Raw genomic sequence first — 19,604 nt, 5'->3', positions numbered from 1 at the left:
TTATTTTCTTTTTAAATAATGAGGACATCTCAAGGTTGTAGAACTGTTGATGTTTTTACTTGACCTGATAGCAAAGCCAGGTTTCATTAGAAGTGGTGATTCTGTAGTTGTCACCCCCTCCCCATTCGTAACATAAACATAAAAAGATAAGAAGTGAAAGAAATTTCACTGTGGACCTGAATGACTCTCACGAGGTCTTGTTTAGGGTATATATATTTTAGGAAATATTCATATTTACATATAAGATAAATTTTCTATATGTTACTTGAAATATTTTTGTTAATGTATATTCATGTTAACATTTTATATAATATCTGTACATTAAAATACATATATATTTATTCATACATAGATATATAAATATAAATAGATAAAATTCAAAATGTAAATAATACATAGGTCTATGTATTTCTAAATATTTGTGCTTATGTATTTATATACAACATTGTATTTAATATAAAAATACATACATATTCATATTTTGGTGATGTTTCACAGGATAGTCTAGTTAAGTCCTTAAAACCCAAAGAAAACACATTCTTGGCTGATATATGTAAATGTGCCTAGAAGCTTGAGGAGGTAATAATGCTTTATTAATTTTTTTAGGAGTATATAAATAAGTTCTTAAAAGGATGAGTGGTTTAGTGAACAGATTTTCCCAGTACGATATTTCCTTCTTTCTTCTGCTGGCCCAAGTCTTGTTACATTAGTATTCTCTACAAATCAGGTTGTTGGGGGTGCATGGTAGTGGGCTTAATTGTGTTGGTGACAGAAGGCGTTACAAAGCTGAGGGGGGTCCCTTGGCACAGGGGAGGGAAGGAGAGTAAAAAGAATAAGTCAGTGATTTGGGCTGTTTATTAACATTGCCTTTCTGTGGAAAAGATCCTTCACCCTGTCATTGGGCATGGAACTGGCAGCTGGAGTGTTGTCTCTGACCCCTGAAAACCAGGCAAATGAGGCTGTTGAAGGATGGGGTTGACTGTGCTCCAGCTGCCACATGCCCTGAATAAAAGTCACAAAGAGACTCATACACATCACTGAGCAGGACTGCAATGAGGAGCTGGGGATTTTAACTGCTGGTTTGTTCACTGTTTCCAAAGGACTAATTTTTAAGAAGCACTTAAGGACCATAGTGATGGAAATAATTAGTATTTAAAAATTACTAAGAAGACTGCTTGAAAAGGTGTTGGGTAGGAGTTTTCTTTTAGAGGTATGGCCATTAGCCATAGGCTAAGGTTGAAACCCAAAGCTATCAAAGTTTTGCTTTCCCCAGATAGCTCTTTGGCTGTGGGTTTATTGGCATTAGCTCCATCCTCAGGGCACCTCTTCAGGGCCTGAAGTTCTGTTATACAGTGTGGGAGGGATACAAGACAGCAACTCAGGCTGTTTGGCTGGATATTTCCTGGTGATACCAGAGGAAGAGCTGGGTGAGTGGTTGCTGAGACATGTTCAGGCATTGCTCTCCCTCCTTTCCATTTGGATCCAGGCCTCTGGATAGAAGATAAAGAATTATGTCAGAATTTACTTAGTGGTAGTGAAACAACCCAATTTAGTTGTCTTCTAGATCTGCTTCAGCTGACATGAACCTCTAGGGTCAAAAAGAAAAAAAGAAATGCTTTGAAACATGAAAGTGATAGAAGGAAACACCCTATTTATCTTTCCCACTTCTTAAGACATAAACTCTTTGGAAGTTAAATGTTTGGGTGCTTAACATTTTGCAGGGCAACTCTGATTTTCCTTTGACACTTCTACTCCAGTCTGTCAAAGGTCCAGTTCCCTCGAGAGTTTCTCATCATCATCTTCAAATACCTATTGAGTGTTTCTCTATAATGATTGGTACCAGGTTGTTTGAAGCATCTGGTAGTTTGTAGTTCTTTTAGGGAATTTTGGGATTTACTATTTGAAGAGTAGTACCTCTTTTATGGGAATTTCATACCACTTTTTTTTTTTTAAGATTGTTTGTTTATTTATTTATTTGACAGAGAGACAGTGAGAGAGGGAACACAAGCAGGGGGAGTGGGAGAGGGAGAAGCAGGCTTCCTGCCGAGCACGGAGCCCGATGCGGGACTCAATTCCAGGACCCTGGCATCATGACCCGAGCCAAAGGCAGACGCTTAACCAACTGAGCCACCCAGGCACCCCATCATATCACTTTTTTTAAAAAAAAAGATTTATTGATTTATTCTAGAGAGAGGGAGGGAGAGTGAGTGCAGGGAGGGGCAGAGGGAGAGGGAGGGAGAAAACCCAGCTCGGAGCCGCATGTTTCAAAACCCTGAGATTAAGGCGTGAGCTGGAACCAAGAATCCGACACCTAACCAACTTCGCCTCCTAGGGGCCCCTTCATATCACTTTTGAGGCTTTCCTTGTCTGCTAATTCAAGTCAGCAGTATTGACTAAGCACTTACAGCGTGAACTGCATGAGACGTGGACCTTAAGGAACTTAGGGAATCACATGAATTTAACATATTAAGCAATTAGAGAACTTTACAAGACAATATAAACTTAAGGACTTGTGTCGCACAAGTTCTTTTTTTAATTTGGAGAGAGAGGAGGGTGGAGGGGCAGAGGGAGAGGGTGAGAAAGAATCCCAAACAGGCTCCTCGGCCTGTCGCAGAACCCGAGGCACCGCTCCATCTCACAACCCTGAGAGATTTTACATTTTACCCTGAGTCAGATGCTTAACCAACTGAGCCATCCAGGTGCCCTGTCCTTGTACAAGCTCTTTTTTTTTTTTTAAGATTTTATTTATTTATTTGACAGAGGCAGCTAGAGAGGGAATACAAGCAGCAGGAGAGGGAGAGAGAAGCAGGCTCCCCGCTGAGCAGGGAGCCCAATGTGGGGCTCCATCCCAGGACCCTAGGATCATGACCTGAGCCGAAGGCAGCCACTTAACGACTGAGCCACCCAGGCACCCCCTGTGGTACAAGCTCTTAAGTGCAGGATGGATCCGCATAACAGTGCAAACCCTGGCTCCACCACCCTGAATAAGTCACAAGTTCTCTAATCCTCATGTATCTAATAGGGATACTACTAACTATCTCTAGAATTGTTGAAAGAATTAAAAAACATATAAAAAATGTCAAGTACACTGTTGGTACTCTGTACATGTCAGATCCATGTAGGATGGGGAAGGCTAGAAGGAAATAGGGAAATGTGACTTGGAAGATGAAGGTTGGAGGAGGCACGATTACCAGAGGGGTGATGAGTATATTTGTAAGGAGGTGGGAAGGGAAGGTGAGTTAAGATACACGGATGGAATGATTTAGGTGTGAACCTAGGCCTGACTGGAATGAAAGGTTGTACAGAGAAGTAGTGAGATAAAGAGCGACTTGCATGACCAGCTAAGTTTGATTAGATCCAACAAGCAGTTGAATGTTGTATGAATACAAGTGGTGTTTTGGAAAGATTTTTGCGGTGTGTAAAACTGATACAGCAGCCCTGTGAGGAAGGTACTATTATTATTCCCATTTTCCAGGGTGGAAATAATGTTTGGAAGAGGTTTATAAAAAACTTTACATTTGGGGTGCCTGGGTGGCTTCGTTAAGCATCTGCCTTCGGCTCGGGTTGTGATCCCAGGGTTCTGGGATCGAACCCCGCATCGGGCTCCCTGCTCTGCGGGAAGTCTGCTTCTCCCTCTCCCACTCCCCCTGCTTGTGTTCCCTCTCTCCCTGTGTCTCTCTCAAATAAATAAATAAAATCTTAAAAAAAAAAAGCAACTTTACATTTTACATTTGTATTTACTATATGAAAATAACAGCAGCAGCGATATTAATGGCAATCAAAATGAAAGAAAAATTAAGTTCATGATCTAGCCATCCAGACAAATCAGGCTGTTTTCATTTTCTCATATTCCCAATTGGTTTTAGTTCGTCTTCTAAGGAATGCAAAAAGTGTTATGAATACTGTTTGAGTTAATTTTTGTCAATGCTTTAAACCGTATCTGGCACATAGCACACACTACATGTTAGCTATTATTTTTACCTTAATACAGACTAAGAATTTACAGAGTAGACAAGACAGTACATGTCAACAGACAGCTTAAGTAAGGGCATTTTGGCAGGTAAATTTTGTGACCTTCTTATTTTCACTCACAGCTTCATAATGGTTCCATGTGTAAACTAAACACAAAGAGAAGTCCCAATCCTTTTCAGAACACATGAGGTATGACCAATGTGCAACTATCTTATCTGCTATTTAAAGCTAAATTCTTTGGTGGCCTGTCAGAGGTTTGCTCTCATTAACCTGCAAATGGTGGGGGAGAAAGAACAAATAATTTTTTTTACAAAAATTTATGTTGTATTCAGTGAGTAATCTGTGGTTAGGATTTGTTGTTGGCTTAAATATAGGTCTAATTATTATACTTTTCCTAGAAAAGATAATTTATTTTTTGATTGTTACATTCTTGACAGTTTTATTTTACAGGATGAATACTCAAGATTTTAGTGTATTCTTAGAGTTGCTCAGGCAGTTAATGTCAAATATTCTCATTCTTAATTTTCCTGGTGGGTTATGGAGAAGTTAGCAAATGAACATGTTGTATCAGTTATTCAGTTTGCAATAATTTATTTCTGGACTAGTAAAACTATGAACTCTTCTCTAACTGCTAACTCTGAGTTATTTTTCTAAAGACTTTCTGTTCATGTTTCTAAAATCTTAGCTGTTGATACCACTTGGATAGACTCATTATTTTTCAAGTGCTGAGGTCTAAGTTGTTGAATAAGCAAGACTAACCTTTGACATGAAAGAAAATTTAGAGGAAAAAAGGATTTCATTTGCTTTTCCTTTTCAAGGCCATGTCTTATAATATGAATTTATCAAGAACATGAGTCACATTTTTCACACCCCCGTGTCCTTTGGGACATAAACATTTAGGGAGATCCACAGGCACAAAGACTGCTTTGTGCTGGGGAAAATAATAAAAAAATTAAGACATTGGAATTGAAAATAAAATTCCTTCATGCATTCTATATATAAGTCAATAAGCTTTGTGGGCTTTTGGGTCTTCTCAGATCTCCTTGAAGGCATTTGTGGAACAATTATAGTGACTGGAGTTGCTATTACACCCTTTCTAGGGAGCTTGGGAGGAAAGAAGGCTCATTTACAGTGTAGTCTGGTAAATGGGTTACAACTCTGCTGAAAGGATTGTATCTTTTTCATCTGTAAGCAATAGCACAGAAAATCAGTTGGTAAATGGATATAGGTTTTAGAACTTACCTGTAAGTTCTATGAAGACATTAATAAAAATCATTGATGTGTGGATGTTCAAAGTCTTTAGGTTGCTTTATGCTTCTTTTCTTCCTTTCTTCTTTATTTCATTCATTTTTAAAAAGCAGCATTTTATAACATTTCATAAATTGATAATTTTATACTTGGTGCATAAAGAGTTATCAAGTTCTTTTGGAGAAGAGACTCAAACCAGGAGGATAGGTAAAGATAAGAAAACTTAAATAATGTTGTTGTTGTTCTTGTTGCTCTGAATTCACTGGGGATATACTGAAGAGCTTTTTGAAGCATTACTTATTTGAACAATCTGGCACTGTCATTGGCTTTCATTTCACTCATGACTTATTGAGGAAATGATTTTACCATAGAGTTATTATGTATAACACGAGTCATTTTTGTTGCTCTTTCCCTCCTCCTTTTCTTTCCTTCCTTCTATCCCTGCCCCTTTTCTTTCCTTCCTCCTTCCTTCCCTCCCTTCCTTTTTTCTTCCTTTCATGTGTTTTCCTTTTTCTTTAGTCACCTCAGTATCCACAACTCAGCCAAAGTAGTAAGCAGAGTACAAAATTTTGTGACATTTGATTTGGAATGTTGTAATTTGCTACCTGGGAGCCGAGAGTACTGTCTTGCCTCATTCCATTTTGCTGAATACTACTGTTGGAAAGACTGATTTTGGAGGATTGGCCAGCAGAGCAGTAGTCACTCTCATTACACTTGGAAGTGCAAGGAAAATTGAGCATCTTTTTTTTTTTTCTATGCTGACAGTCTCACTGGGTAGTTAAGAAAAAATAAATTGTGCTATGCAATTTATAATCTTTTACACTCTTCTAGTTTAGTCTCTTTAAAAAGTTTTTATTTAAATTCCAGTTAATTTACAGCATAATGTTAATTTCTTCTGTACAATATAGTGATTCAACACTTCCATACAGCATCTGGTGCTCATCACAACAAGTTCATTCCTTAATCCCCATCACCTATTTCACCAATCCACTCATTCACCTCCCCTCTGGTAACCATCGATTTGTTTTCTATAGTTAAGAGTCTGTTTTTTGGTTTGCTTCTCTCTCTCTTTTTCCTATGCTCACTTGTTTTGTTTCTTAAATTCCACACGAGTAAAATTATATGGTATTTATCTTTTTCTGACTTACTTTGCATAGGATAATACTCTCTAGCTCAATGTCATTGCAAATGGCAAGATTTCATTCTTTTTTTATGGCTGAGTAATATCCAGTATATATATACCCCACATCTTCTTTATTCATTCATCAGTTGGTGGACACTTGAGCTGTTTCCGTAGTTTGGCTGTTGTAGATAATGCTGCTATAAACAATGGGGTGCATGTATCCCTTTGAACTAGTGTTTTTGTATTCTTTGGGTAAATACCTAGTAGTGCAATTACTGGATTGTAAGGTAGTTCTATTTTTAAGTTTTTGAGGAACCTCCATACTGTTTTCCAGAATGGTTGCACTGGTTTGCATTCCCACTAACAGTGCAAGAGGGTTCCCTTCTCTACATCTTCATCAACACCCGTTGTTTCTTGTGTTGTTGATTGTAGCCATTCTGAAAGATGTGAGGTGATATCTCTTTATGGTTTTGATTTTCATTTCCCTGATAATGAGTGATATTGAGCATCTTTTCTGTGTCTGTTGGCCATCTGTATGTCTTCTTAGGAAAAATGTCCATGTTTTCTGCCCATTTTTAATTGGATTATTTGTTTTTTGAGTGTTGAGTTTTATAAATTCTTTATATATTTTGGATACTAACTCTTCATCAGATGTCTTTTTGATGGCTCAGTGTCTTTTGTGTTAAATTCGTGGCCCTTTAGGTTTGTATCCCTTTTCCATGCTTTTCTTCAGGATGGAGTATGAGAGTGATTTCATGGTGGCGGGGGTGGGGTAGGGAGGAATTGGAAACCTCTGTCCACATAGTGGCCTCTGGATACTTGCCATGGTTTGGAGTTATAAAGTCCATGGTAAAGTTATGATGTTCATTACAAAAGTCTCTGATTGCTAAACATGAAGTTTGTCCTCTCTTCTTGTCTTGGTTATCGTATACTTAAGGGCTTAGCCAAAGAAAACTACATAGGTCTTTTCAAGTGGTTGCTCTGGTCATTTCTTAGGATAGCCCCAAAATTATTTGAAATGGTTGTGGAGAAGTTTGTCAAGTCACTCTGAAAGCAAGTATTCGTAGTCTGTTCAGCTTGAGACAGCTCTGTTTTTCTATCTGCATTCTACACTTTTGTGGCCCAGGTTTCAGTACCTCAAATATAGAAATTCAGCTTGGTTCAAATTATATCATAGGGAAAATTTGACATTAACAACTGTGCTTTCATTTTTAGTAATTCCTTTTTTAAAAAATTTTTCTGAAAAACCTTTATCTCCATTTCAGGCAGCCTGAGGTCACTGTTTCAGAGAAGGAGGGCCTGGAAGAACAATTGAAAACAAACTAGTTGATCCCAGCTTCTGAGTTTAAAACTCTTGGTAGAAACAGTAGTTAAAAGAAAGGATTGGAATGTTGGCAAGAATTCATGATAATGTAAGGGAATGCTTTTTCTTTCCTTGACTTGATAAAGATTCCTTGGGCTATGGAGAAAGAATTGGAGAAGAAAGGCATCAGACACTTTCAGAGGTCTCTGGCAAGGGGCCCTGTGCTTTTCCCTACACCTGACCCAGTAGCAGTTTTGGCCCAGGACTGGGTGAACTCAGAGAGGCTATGTGTCCTACTCCCTTCCTGGTTTTTCAGGGGTGTTGCAGTCCTTATCCATGGGGCAGCAGAGTAGCTGGAGACAACATGGAGTTGCTTGGAGAATGCCCTTAGAGAGAATCTCCTACTCATATGTAGTGTGAGGAGTATCCGAATCTTTTCAGGTATAGCCAAGAGTGGTGTGTATGTGTACCTGATGGCAGGCATTTGTGGAGTGGCCTTGCTTTTGTAACAAGGACCACTGGAAAGCAGCACAGATAGATATATGTCCTCAGCAGAGGCTAGCATGGAGATCTGGGGCCTTCCATGAGTCAGATGGAATGAGGTGCAATATCAGCAGGGGTCAGCATGGACAGAGGAGCAGGTGCCTTTCCCTGATGCCATGACACTAAGCCAACTAGAACTTAAATGAGGGAGGGGAAATTGAGTTTATTCTGATTTGACTGAGTACCCAAATTAACTTGAGTTTAACCTCATCAGTGGGTTTAACTTTTCTGCCAAATGAAGTAGGGAGTAATTTGAATTGCAGAAAAATATTACACTTCTTATTTCTGACCTATTGCATAGAGTTCCCAGCAAGTATTAACAGTCAAGGTGAAAAAAAAAGCAAAGAACAAGTACATATCAAGCAGTCTTCCAAATATGACCCAGTTTGTCTTAGATGAGTTCCATTAAAGTGGAACAGAGCTGGTCTAGCAAAGCAGTGAGATGTTGCTCCATTAGTCGCTCAGCAGGAATGATTCTTACTGTAGAGCACAGAGTGGCATATTAAATTATCTTTCACCAATATGATCGGGAATCTTCTTAAGAGTTTCTACTGCTTCTTTAACTGCATCATAAGTAAGGGTGATGAGATTTATTGGTGGAAGCTTTCGGAGGCTTAACTAAATCTCCTTCACCCACTTCACCAATTATGGGCAAGTATTATGCTTTACTATGCTTGAACCACAACAATGAACAGGTCTTTGTCCTCAAGGACCTGATAGTCTAGTTGTGGGTATGGACAGTATGTTGGCTATTGCTCTACTGTGTGGTAAGTGCCAGAAAAGGGATAAGAACTGGATGCATTCTTGGGCAATAATGAAAGATTTACTAGAAGTTTTCTAAATCATGAGGATTACATGAGGCAGTGTAGGTAAAGTTCTTGTTATACCATAGAACCTCAATAAACACTAGTTTCTTTTACTTTCCTCCTTTATGGGTTCACTCCTTGGGGTTGGGAGTGCAGGTCACCTATGTGAGCCTTTATGTTCCCAGTACTAAGGACAGTATCCACCACATGGTGAGTACTAAAAGAAATCACTTGCAGAATGATTCATGAACCATTGAATAATTTCTGGGATCTAGATGATGATAACTAGAACTACTTTCAGAAGTTATGTATCTGAAAATTTGTGTTTTCCAAGAAAATGAAATTTTGAATATTGTGGTACAAATTTGAGCCAAGGAAAATCCTTTGTGAATACTGCACTAATCCACCTTCCAGTTACTGCCAAATTATTACCAAAATGCAGCTCTAATCATTACTAACATCATCACCCTAAGAATATACTGTGGTTTAAAAAAAACTTTATATTATCTCATTTCATTTTTATAATAAACTTTATTTTTTAGAACAGTTTTAGATTTACAGAAAAATTGTGAAGATAGTACAGAGTTCCCATATATTCCATACCTACTTTCCCCTATTATTAACATATTAGTACAGTACCGCAATTTGTTGCAATTAATAAAGCAATATTGATATATTATTAACTATATTAAAATTATTCTGATTTTATTATATTTTACCTAAATGTCCTATTTCTCTTCTAGGATACCACAGTACATTTAGTCTTCACATCTTAATTTCTCTTGGCTGTGATAGACTTTCCTTGTTTTTGATGACCTTGACAGTTTTGAGGAGTACTGGTCAGGGATTTTGTAGAATATCCCTCACTTGGGATTTGTCTGATATTTCTCTCATAATTAAACTGGGTTTATGAGTTTTGGGGAGGAAAATCACAGAGATAAAGTGCCATTTGCAGAACATCAGGAGTACACACTATTAACATGTCTCATCACTCTTGATGTTAACCTTTCTAACCTGGTTTAAGTAGTGTTTGTCAGGTTTCTCCATTGTAAATTTACTCCTTTTTTTTTTTCCTTTCCATACTGTACTCTTTGCCTCATTTAGTCTTCAGATTGTCGGAGTCCCCACCTTATTAATCCCCATAAACAATGGTGGTTGACACGAATAGAGATAAGCAAGTTGGATAAACCATAGGTTTGTTATGAAGATCAAATAGGTCACATGTCTAATGTGCTTTGAAATGTGTTCAGCACATAAGCTGATATTTTTACTGATAGTTCAAAAAAATAAATCTTCAAGAAATTTGATGACTTGGTACAGGATAGTGGGAGAGAAACTCTGGACAAATCTTTTGATCCATCTTAAAACTTGCATCTTTTTAAGTGAGCAGATCACCTACTCTCTTTAAGTACAAAGTCAGAATGATATGCCCTCATGGTGGACAGTTGTCAACTATGATTTCTGATGCAGAAATTTTAAGCAGAAGCAGGAAAATGGTCTACTTTTACTCCCATTCTCTTCTCATTCCTTTTAACAGAGACTAGAAATATGAGAGGAAAAATATGAAGGGAAAAAAGGGAGAGGTAGGGAGCAGACTGGAAGATTTAGCCTGGGAGTGGCAGCTCCTGAGTGATTTATTATGGGCCAGGGAAAGCTTAGCATTTCTTCCATATTTTTCAGGAAGGATGTGATGAGTTGCAGCAACAATCTGGTGACTATTGCAGACTTGTTTGAATAAGTCGTTCTTTATGCCTGCTTTCTTTTAAACTCAAGTTGCGTACCTACCTCAGGTTAAATGGCTAATCAGTTTTCTGCCTCCAAGAAGAAATGTCTCTGAGGAGCTTTACAGTTTTACTAGTTTGAGAACATCAACATTTCTCCAGGTTCAAATCTGGAGAGGCAAAGCAATGGCAGTAGTTGCTCTTTGTTAAAATAACTTCTCTCTTTGGGCTTTAAATCATGTCTTTTTCCTTTCCGCCACTGGTTTTCTCCTTTGCAATAGAATGTTTGCTGATTATTTTCCCACTACCCCTCCAAGAATTCCTGCATCTATGGGTGTTAAAGGTAAAATTAAAATGATGTCTAAATTTTTTCCATGTATGGTAGAGGAGTGGACATCCCAAACACTTAGTCTTCATGTTCATTAACAGAAATATTTGGTGAAATCCTGAGGCATCAAATTTGATTTTACTTTGTTGATTTCATATCCAAAGATGCTGCTAGGGGGTGCTGTCATGGAAGAGAGTTTTTAGGCTTAGGATAGGCAGTGGAACATAATGTTTAAGGCCATGAGCTTTGGAGCAAGATCACTTAGGTTCCAATCTGGGCTTTACCACTTTCTAGCTTTGTAACCTTGGGCAAGATACTTAACTTCCCTGTGCCTCAGTTTTTTCATCTGTAAATGGGTTAATACCAGTTCTAACTCATAAGGTCATTGTGAAGATTAAATTATTCAATATATGTAAAACACTGATATTTCTCTCATAATTAAACTGGGTTTATGAGTTTTGGGGAGGAAAATCACAGAGATAAAGTGCCATTTTCAGAACATCAGGAGTACACACTATTAACCAAACAGTGTTTGGTATTATAAATCTGTTGTGTTTACTACTCATTAGTATTTATAATAATAAAAATTCATTGGCATATATGTAAATATTCTGTATTTGTCCTCCTTCCCCTCCCTTACTTCATGCCCTGACAGTTGACTGCTGATTGTGAATAGCATTACCTGGGTTCCCCTTTCTAGCTGATTTCCATTTGGGTTCAGCCAGAGGAGGCTTTGGGAAGACATGGATGGGTAGAGGAAAAGAGAGCCACAGCTTCTCCCTGCTTCCACGTAGCATTTTCTCCTATAGTAGATGTGCCCCTCCACGATTCAGCTCAGCTCCCCTTGGGTAGACCCATCCAGAGGTTTAGCTCTTACTGGACTCCTTTAACATTATTTTCTCCTCTTGCCCCTTCAGCCTTAGGAGTGGTAATGCCTTCCCATGATTGGATCTCTGGATGCCTCATCATCCCTTGTTTGTTAGCTCAGGTCTTCCCACACCTTTGTTGTTGGGCCCTTCATTAGTTTTCATTTGAACCATCTGGGTTTTCTATTTTCTAATGGGACTTCTATTTTCTATTGGGACCCATACAAGAGTCTACAACTTCATATTTGGATTTGACAATTTTGGAAGGTCCCAACTTTGAATCTGTTCTTGTTAATATGCTAGGGAAGTTTCACTAAGAAATTAAGATTATTACTTGTAAACATTTTGCCTCTTCATTGTTACATTAAATTTCTTGTGACGGGAATTGCTGTTTTGGATATGCATGTGTGTGTGTATTCCTTGTAGTTACTAACACAGTGCCAGATATATAGCAGGTGGTAAAAAATAACCCTGTAGTACTGAAGGACATTTCTCTTCAGAACAGTGAACGTGATGGTTTACTCCTGTGACATATTAAAAGCTTTGCAACTATAGCAGCTTTAGTTTCAATCTGTACAATTACTTGTTAGGCTTTAAAGGATTTATTGCTTGTGAAAGGTGCCAAAATAATAGCACTGAGGAAGAAAATCTCATAGTCTCACAACAGACTGTGACTGTCCAAGTTCTTGCCAAAGAGCCCAATGGAGCTGATTGAAAGATTAGCTCATTTTCAACTAAAATTTTGATGTTCTGGGAAACTGGGCAGTTTACCTCCCCCTCAGGAAATTCTATGAAAGAACTAGATATAGTGTTTTATTTTTCTGAGGAGTCTCTCATACAGCCTTTCTGCTTCATCCTTGAATAGACTTGGCCTTTTTAAGAAGGTACAGTTAATTAATTTCATGTCTATACTTTTGTCTGCAAAGGAAGATGCTTGTCAAGCAGGCAGCTTGGTCAGCTGCTGAAATGGTTTGTGACCTGGATAATTGTAAACAAGATCCTGATACAACATGTTAGCACCTAGCACACAAAGTACTTAAATGCAACTCTAGACATAAATATTTAATCTTCATGAGGGCAGAACTGGTAGTCTCTGTGTGAATTACTGGGCAAATAGCTCTTAGAACCTCATTTTCTTTATCAGTAATGCAAATGGTAACACCACCTACCTTGTGGGTTTATTGTAAGAATTATTGACATTTACAAAGCACCTAGAATGTAGCACCTTAACAAATGATAACAAGGAGTACTGATAAAAGCTAGATTAGAATGTTCTTTTAAACTTAAAATGATTAGAAATAATTAGTATATTTACTTGGACAGTAGTATTTTTCTGTTATATCCTGCTTATTTGCAAGTAGGCCAGGGAGGGGTGGTGTGAGAAACAGAAGAGAACATCTCATGGGTTTTACCAAGTCAGTGTTAGGGTGTTATTGCTTATTCACTATTTCAAAAAGATTTTAGGCTTTTGTTAGAGTTTTGACATTTTATCTTATATGTTATCCTTGAGAATATTTTAATAAGAAAGTCTGAAAACATTTGTCAGTATTCTAGTGTTATTAGCTCATCAGAAGTATTTTGATCAATTGAGATAATTGGATGCTGCACATTATTTTATGCACAATGAGATTGTACTCTGTTCCTGTCACTTATGTGACATTCATTGCCACTAGTCTTATTGTTCCACTTTCATACGAGAATACATGACTAAATTTTTGTTCGTAGGAAAAATTACAGTAAGTGTGAGATGAACACTGGAAAGAGGTTATATAAGAAATCCAACCAGAGGGGAGATGGAGGAAAGGTGTCATGGTATAGTGGCATAAGTACTGGAACTGAAGCTGAGAAGCTGGGATTCTGCCAGTGACTAGTTGTGTTACTGTATTAGTCAGAATTCTCCAGAGAAACAGAACCAGCAATATATGTCTATATCTAGGAAGATATGTATTATAGGATATTTGCTCTTGAGCTTAGATCTTTGTGAAAGCTAAGCCCCATGATCTGCTGTCTGCAAGCTGGAGACTCAGGGAAGCTGGGGGTGTCATTTGAAGGCCTGAGAACTAGAGAGCTGATGGTGTTGGTTCCAATCTGGGGTGAAAGTCTGAGAACCAGGAGCACTCAGGGCAGGAGAAGATCCATGTCCCAGCTTAATCAGTCAGGCAGAAAGCAAAACCAACCCACCTCTGCCTTTTTGTTCTGTTGAGGCCCTCTGGATTGGATGGTGACCACCAAGTTTGCAACGGGGCATCTGCTTTACATAGATCACCAATTCAAATGCTGATCTCTTCTAGAAACACCCTCATGGACACATTCAGAAATAATGTTTAGCTAGCTGTTGGGCATCCCATGGCTCAGTCAAGTTGACACATAAAATTAAGCATTATGGTTAATTCAGGTAAGTCACTTAAATTCTCTGAGCCTTGGCTACCTTGTCTATAATAAAAGGATATTGCTCTTGACCAGTTTGAAAACTTGGTTACTGATTCATTCTGCATGGCTGGTATACAAATAAAGATGAACATTTATTTGTTTAATTTTGAAAGTACTTGCTCAGTGCAGAAAATCTGAAAAACCAAGAAAACATTACAGCTTGCTCCCTTTACTTTCATCTATATCCTTCAGAGGTAATCACTGCTAATATTTTGGTACATGTTCTTCAGGTTATATTCTGAGCATACTATACTTTGACATTGAAATTACTTCTTAGTTGATAATTAGATTAAAAAAATCTGTTAGTTTGAAAAAATAAGAATTACAATTTTCCCTCCTAGCTATTACATACATTTAAGATCACATTCTGTTGGAAGCAATGATACATTCTTCAAAGGCTAGGTTTCCCAAAAGTGAATCTAATATTGGGACTTCTGAGCACATCAAAGGTTGGCAGTTGCTCTAGGAAGGTATATTTTTGGGAAGAAGGTTCTTGAAAGAAGGCTACTTACCCACCCACAAGTGGGGACTTTCTTCATAGGGTTAGATTGCAATCTGTTCACCAAGGAATAATCAAGCTCCACTAGGTGGTAGCATTGCCATGTGGCCCAATGAGGCAAGCTGCAAGAAACTGGCTGAAGATTATGTGAATATTAAAGACAGAAGTTTGGACATGAATACCAAAACTGCTGAGGGCCAAGCAATAGGTCTTTTGACTTAGCACTTTAGAGCCAGCTGAGGGCTGGTTTGGAGGACTGTGACATCTAACACATGTATGCTTTAAGATGTATTTATAAATACACACACACACACACACACACACACACACTAGACCCATGGAATTATGCCATCTGGGAACCAAACTAGAAGAGCAAATTTCCCTCAAGGAGGTAAAAAATATAACATATAATATGATAATTACATAGTGCACACAAGATGTGTTTTGAACTTTACGGAAATAAACCTTTCAGGCTCAAGTTCTGGTGCCAAATAATAATAATAGCCAGAAGAGAACTATGTCTTGTGGTTTTCTTATAATCCCTTCCAGTTCCTCACACACACCAAATTATGCTGAAGAAAGTGGGGACAACACATACTTTTCAGGGGAAGTTTAGTAAATTGAACTCTGGATCAAAACACTAGCAAACAACATTGAAAAATCACAATATTTAACTTCCCTTTCGAGTACTCATAAACATTAGGAAAGAATGAAGATACCCTCACTTAAAAATTATTTTAACAGTTCCATGTTTGAATAACAATTAGAGCTTGGTTTTTCTCAGACTTCATGGATTTTACTTTCAGACAAGTGTTTTTTAAGGGTCATTCAATGCTTTAGTGTGTTCTTTATTCTTTACGTATCCAAGAAATTTTTTCTTTCTCATAATTTCTTTCCCCATAATGATATTTATTTTCCCTCTGTACTGGAAATAAAATAGGTGGAAAGGGAGGAAAATTTTTGATTCCGTTTTACCATATTTCTTTGTGATAAGAAGATAATAGTGGAATTCATTCACACTGCTCAAAGTGGAATTAAAACATGCCACATATATCCAACTGACATTATAAATTGACACCTAGAAACTGTGCAGGTAGGCGGTGGTTGGTGTTAGAATAAGAACCTTTAATTTTCCTTTTCCTGCCTTTTTCCTTGGTTTCTCTTGATGTAATATGCCCCTAAGGTGGATGCTTCATGGAATTTGCGCTAATATTTGTGACTCCTCACAAACTGTTTAGATTTGTGAACAGATTTTTTACTTCCATTTGCCTTTGCTGACTATACTAACCCTGGGACATTCCCATTCAAAGGAGGCTCTACAGTTCAGGTGGTGGCAGTATGGACTCCAGAATTCTGGATTTGCTTTGAGGAAAAAAATAAAACAAAAACCAGGAGTAATGATTTGTCAAAAATGTGGTGATCAATTTGGAAGCAAGCAACCATAAGCATAAATATTGTCTCTTCAGATTAAGGCCAGAGCAGGCACAAATTGTCCAGCCATGCCTTCATGCCATCAATTTTGAATGATAGGAATGGAGTTTTCTAAGAGTTGAGCTATAGTGGCCCCAACTCTTAGTAAAGTGTGTGTATATTTGTGAGAGGGAAGACTTAATGAGGAAGCTAGGATTGTGGGATTAATTTCCTTTGAGTCTTCATTTAAAATTGATTTTAAATGTGATGAGCTTTTGCGGGAAGTGAAGGAAGACAGGGAGTGAAAGGTTAATTGCTGGGAGTAGATATATTCAAAGGCAGTATTGTCACAGGACACTTGAGAGTCAAATTTAGATCCAGATGAGATTTGAGGTATTTTTTTTGGCCATTTTCCTTTTTTTGCATTGAGAACCTTTTTAAGCTATAGTCTGGATCTTGCTTTTGTAGAAGTTTAAAAAAATTCCCAACTCTGATTAACCTCACCAAAGGCGTTTGAAGGCTACCTGAGATAGCATAAAATTTTCTGTGCTTATTACTCTAAACTTAAAAAAAAAGCTTTTTTTTTATTAAGTGGTCTCTATGCCCTGGGGCTTGAACTCATGACCCCAAGATCAAGAGTCATGGGCTCCACTAACTGAGCCAGCCACATGCTGCATTCTAAACTTTTTGAACAAAACCAAATATAAATTAATAAGAAAACAAAAGTATAAAATATTTCTGGTCATATTCAACTTATTTGATTCTTTGGGTAAGGGATTTTTTTTAAGACTGGCAAATATTGTTTTGCCCTACTGTAGTTTAAGAAGAGTAACTACAACATACCATTCACTCCTTTGTCCATGGATTTTCACTTTTTTTTTTGTTTTTTTTTAAGATTTTATTTGACAGAGAGAGACACAGCGAGAGAGGGAACACAAGCAGGGGGAGTGCGAGAGGGAGAAGCAGGCTCCCCGCCGAGCAGGGAGCCCGATGTGGGACTCGATCCCAGGACCCTGGGATCACGACCTGAGCCGAAGGCAGACGCTTAATGACTGAGCCACCCAGGCGCCCTTGGATTTTCACGTTTTTAAGAGAATGAGAGCACTATAGTATTTTTTTGCAATCATGGTGGTCTCTTTCCCTCTCTTTTTAAATTCTGAAGGATACTGTAGCTGCCAATGGTAAAATTTCTGGAAGTAGAGATAGGCTTCCATATAGGATTACTTTGCAGTAAAGTCGGAAATCTGAAGCACATGATTTAAATGGTTAAGCAGTGCTTGCAAGCCATGATATCAGAGGAAATAACTGCTATTAAGTGAAAGCTGAACAGCAGTGTACAGGCGAAAAAAATTTCCTCATTTTCACCAGCTAATAATCAAAACAGTTTGATGCTAGCCAGAAAGAGCCAAAAAATATGGAAACAATTATTGAATTAAATGAAATATCACAAAATTATATGTTATTTTGCATTTTGAGTTTTTAAGGTAAAAGATTTTCATGAAGATTCTGTTATGTATTGACCAAATAAAAAGGTTGGGAGTGGTTTAAAGGCAAATGTATGAAATGTGATATCTTAAGATACACAGTAGAAAAATGTATGGATTATTCTTACTTACACGCACAGTTCTATTTTAAATTCTACTGCTGACTGCCTTTATCATTAGGTTGGAATAATTAATTCTATGATGGAATAAAAAATGGTTTCACTGACAACAAAAAGATACCTTATGAGTCTGTTTGGGGGTTTGATCAAATGCATATAGTTTGTCTTAAGAACTGATGGTGATTGTCATTAAATCTTAAGCTCTGTTTTTACTTTTATATTACACACCCTAACTGCATTAACACTACAATAACAAAATCACATTTCCTGCTATTTTAAGAAATCTGAAATGGTGATGAAAGACATTTCCTACCACTGATGTCAGTGGTTATTTAAGATGGCAATGAAATGCTTTCTTGTCACTTACCTATGATGAAGTGTTCTTGATCAGATTGTGTTAAATAAAATGGCTGCCATCATATTAGATGTTCTTTCTGAAAACTAGGTTTTCATTACTCTAATAACGTTAGCAGAGCAATCTGCATTATGTTTGGCATTAGCTCTTGAATGACTGCCTTTAAATAGTATATTTAAAAAAATTGGATTACCTTAGTTTTCCGTATTAAATATGTATGTTTTTTGTAATATTAATAAAAAACCCACTTTTCATTATTTGAGATAAAAATCAGTTGCCCACCCTGGATCCCAAATTTGTTTTGTTAACTGCGACTACTGGTATGAGTTTTTTTCCCCTGAATATCAGACCTGTACTTAGGTCATATCCATAGGACGTAAAGCGAGTCAGAAACTTCTAGATCATTTTTTCTTTTGATTTGAGATATAAATAGAGAGATGCATGATGGTGCTGTGTTTTCTCTCATTATTCTTGATATTTCCCATTACCCAGTTAGCTGCTCTCTTTATTCCCTTAAGTGCCTCTATATTCTGGGGAAGGTTGGGAGAGAATAAAAAGAAATGAAGACTATAGAACAAGAAAAAAAGATTACAGCATCAATTCAGAAGTGGAGAAGCAACCTTAACATTGGAATAAAAAAAATTTCCCTGTATATCAAATCCTAAACAAGGCTATTGATATCAAGTTGAAGATACTGTAGTTAGTTGAAAAAACAAGTCACAGATATATCAGAGATGGTATCTACTTTCTCTATTGTTGAATCTAGGCTTGATAATATGACTTACCTTGGTTAACAGAACACTGGGAAATTTGATTCAAGCAGAGGTTTGAGGAGCATTGTATGTTAGAGCTTACCTTATCTTGGTGTTTTTTTTGGAACTCTGAGACCGCTGTATAAAGAAACCCCAAATTTCCTACTGGAGGATGAAATACCACATGGAGCCAGAGACAAGCTGTCCTAGGTCTGATCTCCCAAGACCGACAAGCCTGCCAACCCTCAGACATGTGAGTAAGCCATCATAGATTATTCAGTGCCAGCCATGCTAGTGTAGACCAGAAGATCTACTCAGCCAACCCACAGAATCATAAGAAATAAAAATGTTTGTTATATCAGGCATTAAATTTTGGGGTAATTTTGTATGCAAGCAAAAGCTAATTAATAGAAATATAAAAACAGACCATTTGTTGTTAGATGTAAGCTATCCTAAACATTTTATTGTTGTTGCACATAAATTTATTTTTGAAAAAGGTGCTTTGATGGAAAACTTAGTTTTAGCTTTCACGAACTCACTGTAGCTTGGATAGACCACTCTATACAGACTCAGTGACTTGAGTCATTCTAGTTCAAAACTGTACATTTCTCTTGAATTCCTAGGTGCTTTAGATAGCTTTGTAAG

The sequence above is a fragment of the Mirounga angustirostris genome, unplaced genomic scaffold (genome assembly GCF_029215605.1).
Source record: "Mirounga angustirostris isolate CCGP_5_RB_7025 unplaced genomic scaffold, mMirAng1.0.hap1 SCAF_2, whole genome shotgun sequence".
NCBI lineage: Eukaryota > Metazoa > Chordata > Mammalia > Carnivora > Phocidae > Mirounga > Mirounga angustirostris.
The sequence above is the reverse complement of the archived record's forward strand: the minus strand, read 5'-3'. Positions refer to the sequence as shown.